The 14,398-nt window shown below is 34.4% G+C and overlaps 1 long non-coding RNA gene across 1 annotated transcript in view; it reads left to right on the top strand.

The window, feature by feature from the left end:
* LOC141578166 (uncharacterized) overlaps nt 1-14,398 on the top strand; it is a 367,419-nt gene that overhangs the window by 128,097 nt on the left and 224,924 nt on the right. Inside the window, exon 3 of the long non-coding RNA XR_012508204.1 lies at nt 4,019-4,105. This is a non-coding gene — a long non-coding RNA (uncharacterized LOC141578166). The remainder of the gene's footprint in view (nt 1-4,018; nt 4,106-14,398) is intronic.

Raw genomic sequence — 14,398 nt, forward strand, 5'->3', positions numbered from 1 at the left:
CCCCTCTGGACCCTTTTTGTGTCAACAACTTTGTTATGCCTTATAGCTGAAAAATGATAAGAAAAAAATTTGAGAACAGGAAAACCAGGAACTGGGGAGACTCAGCATCTCCTAGTGCCTCTTTGTGAGAGACAGTGAAATTGTGTGTTGACGTGGAAAATTCCATCACAGTAGGGCTGGGGCTGATAGGAAAAGTGATGGGTCTTTCATATCTGTACATGGTTCCCATCTTTGTATGGCTTTAATCATCAACAGAGCTTTTTCAAAGGCAGAGCATCAGTAGTGTGCAAGCCTGTGGGAACTCCCTCCTGCTAAGAACAATCACGAACCCTGTCTGTTTACTGTTATTCAAGCACCCATGAATCCCTATTACTTCTGTTGTCCTGCCTAAGTTTTCCTTGTGTTTGTAAAGCTATCTTGAGACAGTATCACTTTTTTTTTTAACTAAAATTCAATTATATAATATTTCTTTTGATTGCCTCCACTTTTTGGCTTCCTTTAGCTAACAAAATTTCCTGAAGTGCTCACAGCCTGGTGTTCAACTCTTCATTCTAGAATTATGCTGTGAATCAACCTCTAAATTGCTAGTTAGTAGTTTCTGGAATCTATCTTTTTTTCATGTTAAAAATTTGAAGTATTTCCTTATTCCATATTTCTGGAATTTGTCATATTTGTCACAGTTCAGTAATTACTAACAGATGGCGCCATGATTTTGTGTGTAGATTTTGTTTCCTGGGGTGCAATTAGTTAGAACCCAGGATCTTAAAGTTGTTTAAAACAGCCCAATGCTCTTGTATTATTTTGACTTTTTCTTTGCTTGTTTGTTCACCAAATATTTATGTAAACCTGAAGTGTTTGGGCTCAACGCTGGGGATGGAACTGTAATAACTAGATATAGATTTTGCTTTCTAAGACTTTGTCTTGTAACAATAATAGTTAAAGGAATTGAGTGTTGTGTGTGTACAAGGACTACACATCAGATGTTTGCCTCCTAAATATTCATTTTTTCCTTATAGTATCATGGGGCTGATGCCATTCACTTTATAGAAGGGGCTGCTGAACAGGGAACCTAAGGAGTATTGAAGACTTCACAAGTCTTAGGTAGAAGTATCACTATTTAAATATAAAGTTTGTATTCACATCAGGTTATAATTCTGGCTCATTAGCCTTAACTTAATTTGAAATTCTGTTTCCTGTTAATCCAGTTGACTGTGCCGGGTTTTGTTTTAAGGTCATTCTTCTTAATAAAAAAGCCAGAAACAAAATAGCATTCAGAAGTAGTGCTTATTTTCTATCACACCCAGATGTATCCTAATTCCATCAGTGCACATGTATGACTGTGCAATACTGATAGAAGTATAATATTACATCACCTTCTTCCAATCCTGGGGAACGTTCTTTTCCTCCTCCTTTTTCTGAAAGTGTTAAGCATACTTGTAAATAGCCTTTATGTTGTTTTTGAGACAGAAAGTAGAATGATGATTATCGGGGGAGGTGGGGGAAATGGAGCAATATTGGTCAAAGGGTATAAAGATGCGGTGACATAGGATGAATAAATCTAAAGATCTGATGTACAGCATGATGACTACAGTTAATAATACTGTATTGAATACTGGAAATTTAATAAGAGAGTAGATTCCAGGTGCTCTCCTCAGACACTCAAAAAATGGTAATTATGTGAGGAGATAATTAGCTTGACTATAGTGATTATTTCACTGTGTATATGTATATCAAATCATCATTTGCAGACCTTAAATATATACAATTTTTATTAAAAAAAAAGAAAAAGAATGCCTTCTTCCCCTGTGTTTTATCCTTATTAGGATGGTACACAGCTATTACCCTTTTCTCTCTAACTGAAATATCTTGTCTTTCAGTATATTTGATAATAACAGTAATTCTTCCCATCCCCTACATTTCTGGAAATCAATTTTTCTTAAGTCCAAGATGCATGTGAGACCAGGTCTTGGGTTCTCTTCCTTGACTAAAGTGACAGGCTATTTTTTTCTTCTAAGCTTCCTGCCACTCTAATTCATCAATAAATTATTTTGATAATAATTAATTCTGGAGCAGATGTAACCTTTGTTACTTCCACTGCCTCACTGGACATGAAAAGTTAGCAAGATAACTTAATAACATTTGCTTTGCTTTGATCAGTGTAAGATTTCCAGCCAAATCTAAAGAGACGAAATTGCCCAACTCCTGGTAGGCATCTTTGCTAATAAAATACAGCCTGTATCAGAAAACATATTTTATTCTCCCAGCCTGCTCAGTGGTCAGTAGCAGCCAAAAATATTCTCAATGAAATAGACATTGTTCTTTACTTAGAGTCAGGAGACCAGTGTCCAAGTCTTGATAATAATTTCTTCTTAGTAGCACCGTCACCTTTTAGAAGTAACTGATCTTCTCTACATCTTTTCTTTCTATAAAATGGGATCAAATGGAATAATGTGAAAGAGGTATCTTAAAAATATTATAGTCACTAGTAAAATAAAAAATAATAACAGACACTCTTGTATATTTCACCACTTTTGGTGTCCTAATCTAACTGAGTATCTACCAAGCAGACTCAGATAGACCTTAGGTGGTCATTTGTTTTGTTTGTTTTGGCTTCAGATTAAAAACTAACTTTAATGAATACTCCAAATCTTTATTTTTTTCCAACAAAAGTCATAGTCAAGATATGCTGGTGTGCATTTTTATTTGTTACAATTTAGTATGACATGTTATTTTACTAATTGAAAGATTACGTAAATGCCCTGCTGGTACTGATGGAATAATTGTCATGACAGATTGATTCCCAGGGGACTCAATCATTATGTAGACCCTGTTGCTCTATAAAATTCTTTCAAATATTTATTTAAAAGAGGATAGTTTATAATCTTGTATACCTTGGCATCACACTAACCTGCATTTGAATTTTGGCTCTGAAAAATACTGGCTGTGTAATCTTAGGCAAGAAGTAGTTTTAATTCTCCAAGTCTCAGTTAATTCATATAAAAAGTGGTGATAAAAATCTTTACTTGCTACCTGTGAAGAATAAATACACTATTGTAAGATATTGTGCTAAAAAGTGCATTATCTGCTGTTAATTACTATACTTATTCTTAAAATATATGCCACTGTACACCACTATAAAGTTAGGAGTCCATCTACGGTTATATGATTGTGTTGAACAACTCCAGGGGGTGACATTTCCATAGCTTTCCATGTAAGTGGCATGCCCTGTAATGGTTCAAAGACTTGGCTTTGAACTTAAGTTCATTACTTCATGGTCTCCAGGTTCTACTAATAAAAAACAAACAAACAAACAAAGAACCTGACACTATGCTAAATGATGGGGAAACAAAAACAAATAGGACACCATGCCTTTTCCAATACAGCATATAATTTAATAAAAATTTTAGAATATTATGCTAGAGAAAAAACAGAATTAAGGCCCTTTGCTTTGTAGACAGCTCCTTAGTGCACATTAGGGGTTGTCGCCTTCTCTGTGCATTGTAGAGTGGGATCTCGGGGAAGCTTCGTGCCACACCCCACGACTTGAAGAGCTAAACTCAGGCAGAAATCGGGTTTCCTTATTAGCAAGGTGCCTTTGTGTAAAGCATGACCTGCACCGCTGTACTCGGAGACTCTGAATTGAAGCTTATACCATTGTTTTCGGATTTGCTGTCACAGAAGATCCAGTGATGCCAGTGAAACCTCAAAGTTTGGCATTATTTGTCTAAAGCCAAGTGACCATGTCTTGGTTCATTGTTGCAGTCAATGAAATATTAATCTTGGCATTTAAAATAATTGAGCAGCAATTAAAAGTTTTACTATACTGTTTAGAGAAAATGCCAAAAGGGATGGCATTCATGCAACAGAATGCATACAACAGAACTTCTTAATTTTGTGTGTGTGTGTCTTTCTCTTTCAATATCTCATACCCACAGGTGGGTGGGAGAGGAGGAAATATGTTTCTTCTCATCCCATTAGTATATCATCAGATTTTTATAATAATTGGTTTTATTTACAGGTAAAATGAAGATGAAGAATGTTCTAACAGTCTGATATTTAAGAAAAAATTCTCATTTGCAGACATCATTGAAGTCCCATAGAGTTGGTGAGTTAAACTGGCATATTTCCTTCTTATCTAATACTGGCTAAAGTTAGTGGTACTGTATTATAAATTACTTGTTGCCCACAAGTCTTGTGAAATATACCACAAACTAAAGTTTAAATAAAACAAACTGCTGTACTTTCTTTTGACTCCTAACCCTAAAAGCTCATGAAAAATATATACACTTCAGGATAGGGAACAGATAATTAAAGGTTGCCTATGATTCTGAAGCTGAGCGTGTTCAGTCCGGGTAATTACACCAAATCAGGCAGAAACACTATTATCAGCTGTTAAATGCTATTGTACCACTAGGCTTTTTACCTTTGTTTTTCCACTTGAGATGAGACATGACACCTTAATTGAATATATCCTCAAGTTGATGACAAATTTTAAAATATACAAAAGTACTTTCCCCCTACTGAGGACTCAAGAACAGTTCTAAAAGTAGCTGAAGCCAATCTCAAAGTCTACAGATAACGATGTATTTCACCTGATGTTTCTGAAGTCTCTTCTGGTGGGGCACTAAATACCTTTATAATTATAATTCACAGTTTAAGCTCTTAAAATATGCTTTTTGAATCGGCTTTTTACTTCTTTTATTCACTCACTGCTCTATTTGAGTGAGGCTAGTCTGAAAACCAGATTGAGAAGCACGTCATTGTAGAATTCGTAAGTTCACGAGGACTTGTTTTGCCCAACACCCCAGTTTGCAGATAAGGACAATGAAACGTGTAGAATTTAGTAGCCTGAGAAAAGTCAGCAAGCTCACCTGTGGCCTGTCAAGAATTGATACCCAATGCCCAGTGTGCTTTTCAACTCTAGAATGCTCTCAGGAGTTTCAGGGTTCAGAGCTCAAGCTGATGTCAGCACTTTGACAAGAGTGAAGTCAGGGAGCACTATTCAAACTGTATTTTATAATGTCCATCACTTAAACTTCAATAGTTGGGATAATCTAGCAAGATTGAGAGAGAGAAAAATTGTGACACAAAGATATATATGTATATATAGATACAATATACGGATAGATATGATATAAATACACATTTATATCTGTGTTCCAAAAGTATTTTTTGACTAATAGGATATGCCTTCTTCCCCCTTGTATTTGACTGTCAGTATAGATATAGAAAAGACAGAGCTCAGGAGAGGCTGTGCAAACTGCTCTTACAATTATTCTCCTTCTGTATTTAATATTTTAAAAATCTTTAACATTTAAAAAACTTTGATATTAGATCAGTTCTTTCTTCAAGGCTCTTCATTCAAAAGATTTGGAAATAATTATTTAGATAGAATACAACATAAAAAATCATGTATTTGTTGTTTCATTCATTGATTTTTATTATATATATATAAAAAATATATATAAAGTAAAATATATATATATGACAAGTTTCAGAACCATGTAGGGTATTCCAGATACAACACTGGTTTGGGAAAAATTTCATCATTTTCGAGTTTATACTTATTTAACTTGAGTGATGTCGGGACATCCAGCTGAAATGGACTAATAGGCAGGGAGAAGTCTGGCTTATAATCTCATAAATTCTAGTTAGTCATTTAGATTGTGCAAGTTTCCCAAGGGACAGTTAAGCAAAAAGAAGGACAAAGGATCAAGAACTAAACCTTAGAAGGTTCTCATGTTTAAAAAACAAGATTAAAAACTGAGAAATCAGAACAAGAAGCAGAGGAGTTGAAAGGGAAGAAGAAAATCAAGGTAATTCAGTGTTTCAGAAGTCAATGCAGAAAAGCAGTCTTGGAGAGTCTGCCCTTCATGGAGCTTCAAATACTGACAGTGGGGTGGGTTGCAAAGGAGCCAGTTCAGAAGGATATCTGAGAGTCATGTGGACCTCCACCTCTTTGTGACACTTGACAGTTGTGAACTGCTCTCTGGTCTGAGCCCATCTTCAAAGTTCTGGAGTCATTCAGGGTTGAAAAAAAGTATCATAAATACATTCTTAAAAGTGATTTACCCTAGAGGGCTGTAGACAGTTATTCTAGGATAAATATTGAACATTAAAATCATTGTAGAATATATATTTTATTTTTTAATACTTACCCTTCTCTGGACTCATCATTTTCCTAATCGACACACTGACTTTTCCAGTCTGGTTTCTTCTTTTCTGTTCTACTGCTGCGGTGCTGTGAAGCTTGTGTGCGGGTTTTCCTCCTAGGTTTTCGGAACTCAGTTAGCCTGGGCATCATGGTCTTTACTTCATTTTATGGGAAAGAAGTGGATACAAAACAAGCTTAGTGCTTTTCCAAAAAAACAAAAACAAAAACAAAAAACAGCTAACTGGCTTCAGAGACTGGAGTAAAGTTTCCAGACTGGATTATGAGTACCTGTGATTTCTGTTGTTTTAAGTTTATATTTATGCTATATGAAGGACAGAGACATTTTAATGTTAGGCAACAACAGCTAGATCTCAGCTATACTCTTTTACCTTAGATAAGTCACTTCACCCTTCAGCACCTCATTTTTCTCATATATAGAATAAGCATAATAGTACATTTTTTCATAGGGCTATTGTCAAGATTAAACAAGCAAATACACATAAACTCATAGAACAGTATCCTCAAGTAGCAAGCAGTCAATATATGTTAGCTATATTGCTGTTGTTGTTATTATTATTCCTTGGTATGTATAAAACAAACTTTAGGCCTCTTCTTGAGGAATTCATAATGTTGTGTGCAATTAACTTGGAAAAAAAAAAAAGCAACTTAAACTATGTCCCTGAGAGGCTGGTGTACTTAGAATATTTTAGTTTGATTCTAACTCTGCCATTTATTATCTGGGTGCACTTGGGAAAGTTATTTAAACTCTCTGAACTTCAACTTCTTTTGTAACAGAGGACAGGAAATGGTTTGTTTCATGGAGTTACTGTGAAGATCAAACAAATTAGGCATATAAAAGATTTATCTAAATTATGAGGCTGTATACATGTAAGACACTATTTTTGTGTTTGTTTGACCCCTCATAGGACACTAAATCAAATGGAACCCTGTCCCACAAAATTATTGCTTAAATAGAATATGGGAGCAAGTTGTATAACACCATTCATTTTCTCTTATTTACATATATCTGACTTTCTTCCTTTTTTCTTCCTCCTTCCTTTCCCTTCTGTTCCCTCTCTTCCCCTCCTCTCCTTCTTTCTTTCCTTCACCAATTTTTTTTTGTGCTAGGCCCTGTACTATGTATATTGCAAATAATAAAATCAGTTGTCCTTGTCTAGTATGGGAAACAAACACACGAAACAGTAACCAATTATATGACATGATAAATGCAGCAATAAGTATAGGAACTAGATAGGGAGGTTTAGTTATGCAGTTATTGATTGTATAGGGTTTTTGAGAATGTGTTCATCTATTCGTGTTCCCTTTGTATTACAAAAATTTTAAATACAGAAAATAAAAGTTGAATCTTAAACTTAAGTCATAAGTACCTTGTCAGAGCATTTATCATATATGCAGGGTGTTTAAGAATACATATCAAGTAATTAATTAGCAAATATTTAGGTGAAAGATGTTTGATTGGAGTCATTTATTAAATGACTGAAGTTGGTGTTCTATTGATAGTAATTATATATGATACATAATAATTAAAATATGATTATCTCTTATGAACAATGAAAGGCAGTCTCTGAAATATGCAGATATTTTTATCAATATCCAAATTCCAAATAACTTCTCTTTATCTTTGAATCCAACCCACAATGATGAAAAAAATTCTGATCAATATTTGAAAACTCATGTCAGCATGGAGAAATATTGAAGTAGAAGATACAGTTTTAGCACTTTATAAAATTTGTAATCCAATGAAAAAGAAACAAAAATTATATTCCTATGTAGCTTTATTTGTTTGTACTGAGATACGTGAACACAAGTGAAGAGTTGTGAGATCAAGTGAGATAATTATAGATGGGTGACTTAATCTGAGGAGGGCTGCAAAAGGAATTCCAGAAAAGATCTCAATGAGCCTCTCATCTTTCCTTTTGCATTCTATTCTCAAAGTTATTATTTCTTTGGTTATTTGTGGTAATTGGGTCATATCATAACCTTTTCCCCCTTCTTATCTGCGTCATCATTGAACATCTCTCTGTGCACCCCAGTCTTTTCATCCACCCATCTGTCTAACTGCTCCTCTCGCCTCCTGCCGCGTCTCTTTCCAGTAGGCTCCTAGCTCAGCCCTGCCACCACCCACCTCTTCCTTTTATGCTGCAATGCACAATGAGCTCAGAATGGCATCAAACTGATCTCCCTTTACTTGAAGGATCACAACACCATTGCTGTGAAATACAGGATGTTTCGAGGTTGACTCAGCTTCCTTGTCTTTCTGTCTACTAGTTAAATGCCAATTTAAAAAGAATTCAAATTGCTTAATTCAGACTGTATCACATGGAGTAATTCTTCCTCTGTGGAACTTGAAGATTTGTTTCCAGTTCTTCTCAGACTGAATATTATATTATAATTATATTCACACAAACCTATTAATGCATTTAGTTAAAGCTTATTTTCACATATCTCATGACAAATTTGAAAAATAAATATTACTATAAACAGTGAAAACATTTACAGCAAGTAGGTAGTCAGTATCTAACACTTTAAAAAACACATTTTGCTGTCTAAAGTCCCCAGTAGAATAGTTATTAATTTATTGGTTATTATATCTGACCATATTGACTAAATTCTAGGGAGAATGAGGAAAACGATTACAAAGAATTTGACATCAGATGTTACAATGGGCTTGGAATATGCTGTATGTAATAGTAGCTAACAGAACAGCGCCCTCTCTGCCAGGCACTGTTTTAAGTGTTTAACGCATGTCTATGCTCTGAGTCATGTACCACCACTATCCACATCTCACAGTTGAGAAGTGAGGCCACAGATTATAAGGAACATGTCCAGAATGTCCTAGTCAGAATGAGGTCAACCCAGGGTTTGATCTCAGACATTCAAGTTTCCAAAACCCATTCACTTAACGTACCATCTACTCAGTAATAATATGAAACCTTCTGTCCATTTTAAATATATTTTACACGGAACCTAGTAGATAAGCTCAGTCAGATGCAATCAGTGTCTCAATATATATAAAAAATCAAGACATAAAAAATCTATATTTTTTACACTAAAGCTCACAAACACTAGAATAAAGCTCAGCAGACTTGGCTGATGAGCTCAGATGATCTTAACCTTTCTGAGGATGCTCTGTAACCTCTTTGAACCTCCTTATTCCCGGGTTTATAATGAGGGAAATAATGGGTTGTTGTGTGGATGACCTGAAGTACTAACACAGTGGGGACACAGTAAACAGTAAATAACTGTTATTTTTAGTGTTATTCTCTCATGGTAAATGGAGCCATTTTAAATGTATTTTAAATTAATCTCTTCTGTTTTGAAATTTCAACGTCACTTAGTTGCTTGCAGTGAAGGTATTGAGTAAAAGTCGTCCCCGGGCTTTGAAGAGCAGTTCTTCCTTAGAACATCTGTTTCCAAACTTGCAAAAGTGGAAATATTTGTTTAGGTTCCCAGCTTTTTCAACTCCCTTTATCAAGAGTCATGTGTTTCCTGTGCGTTTTCTCCTATAACAATTTAATTGCTTTTTCATTATTTTTTTTAACTGACCCTTTTTTCTTTCTTCACGGACACTTTTCTTAAAGGACAAAGTATTTTACTCCATGAGTAAATGAGTGCTACTATCACAAGATGAGTAGAAAAAGCACAAAGCTACATTAAGATGTAGATACCAGGGATTTGTTTCCTGACTTACATTTGTGCTGAACAGAACTAATAATTACAGCATGACACAGCTCTTTCAGGTTACTGGAAAAAAGTAGAAACTCAGAGTTTTGAATTTTCAAATGCCTCAAGCCTAGAGAATTCACCATAAATGTAGGGCTATAAAAAAATCTGGGTAATCTTAATATATGATTATAGTTTGAGCACACAATTACTCAAGGTAAAACACATTCTGTTTTCAAGTATAGTCGACATATGTGTTTTATTTCTAAAATTTTTTTTCAGAGTGTTATAGGTAGCAAATTTGAAAGGCTTTTTGCCAGTATTTTCCCTTATTAAAAAATTAGAAAACAGTTTGTCTTTTTAGAGGAAATAAAATCGACATGTTTACAATTAATTCATGCACAACTCCAGAAAAAGTTCATATAGCACTACCTGATCTCGAAGGAACCTTTTGGCTTTTTAGAAGGTTTCTTCTTAAACAGGAAGTCATATTTTTCTAAGGATAAACAAATGCAACTCCCCAAAGATTTAAAATCAGTTCAAAAAGGTCAGATGGGTTCTAATCTTGGTAAAATCACATTTTCCAGATGCAGTTTAACAGATTTAAAGATTGCCTTTTTTTTTGGAAAATAGAAATCCTTTGTCCCATCAACATCCAAATAAGTGATATTTTAGTAAATAATTTAAATATCTAGTTTCAATAGTATAACATTAACCCCACTATAAAAATCCTAAGCATGGAGCAACCTCAGTGATCTGTTTGGAAAGCTTAAGTTAAAAAAAAAAGGGGAAATCCAGGTTTCTCTTGAATTCTCAAAATTGCTTGTTTGAACTTCTCCTAAAGTCTCTGATTATAAGTTACGACTTTATTTCTATTTTGTCTTAATAGTAATGGTGACTGATTTTTAACTCCTTCACTCTAAGACATGAAATGAACAAGAAATAATACACCACATGAGAATTTTATACTGTGAAGTACAGTTTTATATTATTCCTCAATCTGAGCTATTTAAATTGTATTATATCAAGATTTTAGTTTTTGAGTATATATCTTTGTTTTTTTCTATTTGACTCATTTTTTCTTTTAAAGATCCCAGTTTAAAATGTACCTAAGTGTGATTAGAATTTATTTTATTTTATATGAAAAGACTGTGGTTTATTGGAAGTGAGCCCTATAGTATGGGCAACAAGAAGTAGAAAGCATGATCATTAAGAAGCTCATATTCTAGGAAGGAAAACAAGACAGATCTTCATATTTATGCTACAGATTCATTAAAGTTTTATTTAATCACTCTGGAAGAATGCCTTCTATATGTTAGAAACTGCACTAGGCATTTTGGCTTTTTAAAAGTAAGATAGGTTCCCTGACCTTAAGAACTCTGTTTTACAAATGCAGAACTAATGCTGCTGTATGTACAATAAAGTAAAAGCCAATTAGCAGATTCATTAATTGTGCTTTGTGAACACTTCTATTGTAATACATTTATTTTAATTAAGGCCTTCTACCTAGATCAAAGGTGTTAACATGGCTTCCTGGTGTGAAATGTTAAGACTTGTGAAATACTAACCACTTGCCTTTACCCAAGTCCTGTAATTCAAGAGAACTTCTTACTTAAACAAATAATTAACTTTGATAATGAAAATGTAAAACAAATGCTGTGGACACTAATAATGATATAATCTTTAGTTCCACGCATAGCCAAAACAAAAGTTAAATCATTAGCTATAATTATAGAGGGATATACATACATATGTATTTATTTATGCATGTATTTATGTAAAGTAGAATAGCAGACAGGCAGAGTAATGGCTGAGTACACAGGAAAAGTAGGATAATTAGTGACTAAAGTTAGAGAATTCTAAACTGATAAGACTTTAACTAACTGATGGAACGGTCAGAAAACATTAAGAAAAGAGAACAGTGTGTACAAAGCAAGAGAGCTATATGTATACACGCGCACACACACACACACACACACATATTTAGAGGTATGAAAGCATATAGCAAGTACCCGTTTGGTTAGAGAAATAAATTGCACTGGCATATGTTTTTGAGTCTTGCTGTTATATAAGATATGCAGCTATGAAAGAAGCATTTCTATTAAATATGTTGGTGCTCATTTGTTTTTAGGTTGGAAAGCAAAGTAAAAAGCCTTAGTTTAAGAGAAAATTCATGTTATAATATAGCACATACATCTATCAAACACGCTGCAATTTTGTGCCAAAATATTTTTTCATAATTGTAAATATACTAGAAAAAATACAAGATGTGCCTTACGAACTTCAATATTTATCATTGCAAAAATGGACAACCATTCCTATAGTGAAATAATGGTGTGTGTGTGAGATGAATGAAATGTGGTAGCCAAAAAAGTAAAGGACCCATATTTAAAACAACACTGTGTAATGTTTTTGTAAATGTGATATTTCATGAAAAGCCGTTTCTTTGAAAGACGAGGTTTTGTTTAAATAGATGAAAATTCCTTTTACAAATGAACTTATGGGGTAGTTCATCTTATGTGGAAATATTACAGAAGCCAATTTCTCCATTTTTTACTTCTATTAGTGAAAAGACAAGAAGTGTAGCAGTGGTTATAGTCCTATTTCTACTGTTGTAAATCCATTGTAATTTGGAGTACCTCTAGCTAAATGACGAAGTTATAGTGATATTCAATATTTCCTGTGGATTCATGTTAATTTGTGGTTTTAATTTGTTACCATTCACAGCGGAACAATTTCCTCACCAGGTTTCCTCATTGGAAACAATCCTCAATCTGCCAGTGCTGCTACCACATGATCTTTAGAAGTAAGATACAGAATTGATTTTCAATGAAAGAGGCAGATTGCATCCTTGTACAATGTCCATTATCTCTAAAAAATCTTTGGCTTGTGATAATATGGGTTCTAATTACCTCATTACTCTTAGTTGCAATTATTTACCATGAAATACCTAGATATTTTTCTTTTTTTCCAAAAGAAAACAGAGCTCATCTGACGTTTGCTTTCCTGACCACAGTTTAGTTCTTAGAAAATGACTGCGTTAGATAATCAAAATGGTGAACAAAACATATATGAAAAACTAAATTAAACTTTTCAAAAAGATGAAGCCAAAGGTATTGCCTTAGAACTCCCTTTCCCTACTCCTAGAATCTGTCCAAATGATGAAAAGAAGAATTGGGGGAATAAAATATCATCAGCAATGAAATAGGGAATATTGGCAACTATTTCCTATTAAACTTTAAAGCAGTTTTTTCCCAGATACTCAACAAATTCAAAGATGGCTTTGAGAACTGATACTTAAATTCTTTTCTCAAGATATCAGTGCACTGTTAGGAGAAATAAGTGGAGAAAATTCCATCAAATCCCCCAAAATGCCCTGATTAGGGGTCCTCATAGGAAAAATGGAAGCTCCTTCTTCCGCTGCAGATCAGTAGCTTTCCGTATCTGGTGAGAGAACTGGAAGGGAGAGGATCTGACCGTGTCTCATTGTTTGTCTTGGAAGTTTTTTTTTGAATCAACTTCCCCGGGGAAGACAAATAAACAAATAACACTTTTTGCCAGTCATTGCCTTTATATATAGATTGCTATATATCAAGTTCCTGACATTTATTGTGGTTCTTAAACATAAAGACAAAAAAAAAAAAAAAAAAATCCAAACAGGCAAACTAAAGTCAGATGTGTATCTGTGCCTTCACACTATCTCCAGAGCCCTCAAAGTTAACTACCTTTGTAGAAAATGGTGCACAACAGTCGTTGGCCATTTGGATCATTGTCTTCCCTTCCGAGCTGCTCCTGGAGGGGCTGAGCCACTTTAGAAGAGCATGGAGAGTGAACAGAGCCCAGGGATTAAACCAACCCTGCTGCCTGTTAGGCTTCTAGCTCTAATCCCTGGATAGTTTCTGTCTTTTGTACTTATAGTCAGCTATATTTTATACAGTAGAAGAGGGAAATGATTGAGTTTGGGTAATTCTTTACAGAGGGATTAAGTGTCTAAATGAATTTTACTTATTGGAAGAAACATCTGTGCCCACTTTCCACGCACATGTACACACACAATACAGGCTTATATATATGTAATTTTTCTACCCTGTAGGCCATATACCTCCTCCTACTCCTTAAAGTGAGTGGCAAACTAAAGCTCGTTTGGAGACTCTTCTAGAACCTACATATTCCAATGAATAGTTTCAGGCTTAATCTCTATCTGGGCATTGTAAAATGCATCTTCAGCAAGATATTCTTTGGGAATCAGCAGTTATTAGTCTTGCTGTGCTACCTTTGTTAAATTGTTCAGACTCAGTTTTTCAAGAAATGATCTTGGTAAAATTCCATATTTTGCCTGTCTTGTGCAAACTTTGTGAAAGAGAATGGTCATTTGCTACGTGTATTATATGCATGTTGGGTATACTTTTTCTGAAAGAAGATTTTCCAAGATCCTGCCAAGTTTGCTTTGACTGGAGAAGAATGCAGAAGAGATGAAAACAATCATTTTGAAGCCACTTTTTACAACAGTGAACCAATAACATAAAAGTAGGGGAATCATCAACAAAAAGCCTTAGACTG

Source organism: Camelus bactrianus, chromosome 1, assembly GCF_048773025.1.
Source record: "Camelus bactrianus isolate YW-2024 breed Bactrian camel chromosome 1, ASM4877302v1, whole genome shotgun sequence".
Lineage (NCBI taxonomy): Eukaryota > Metazoa > Chordata > Mammalia > Artiodactyla > Camelidae > Camelus > Camelus bactrianus.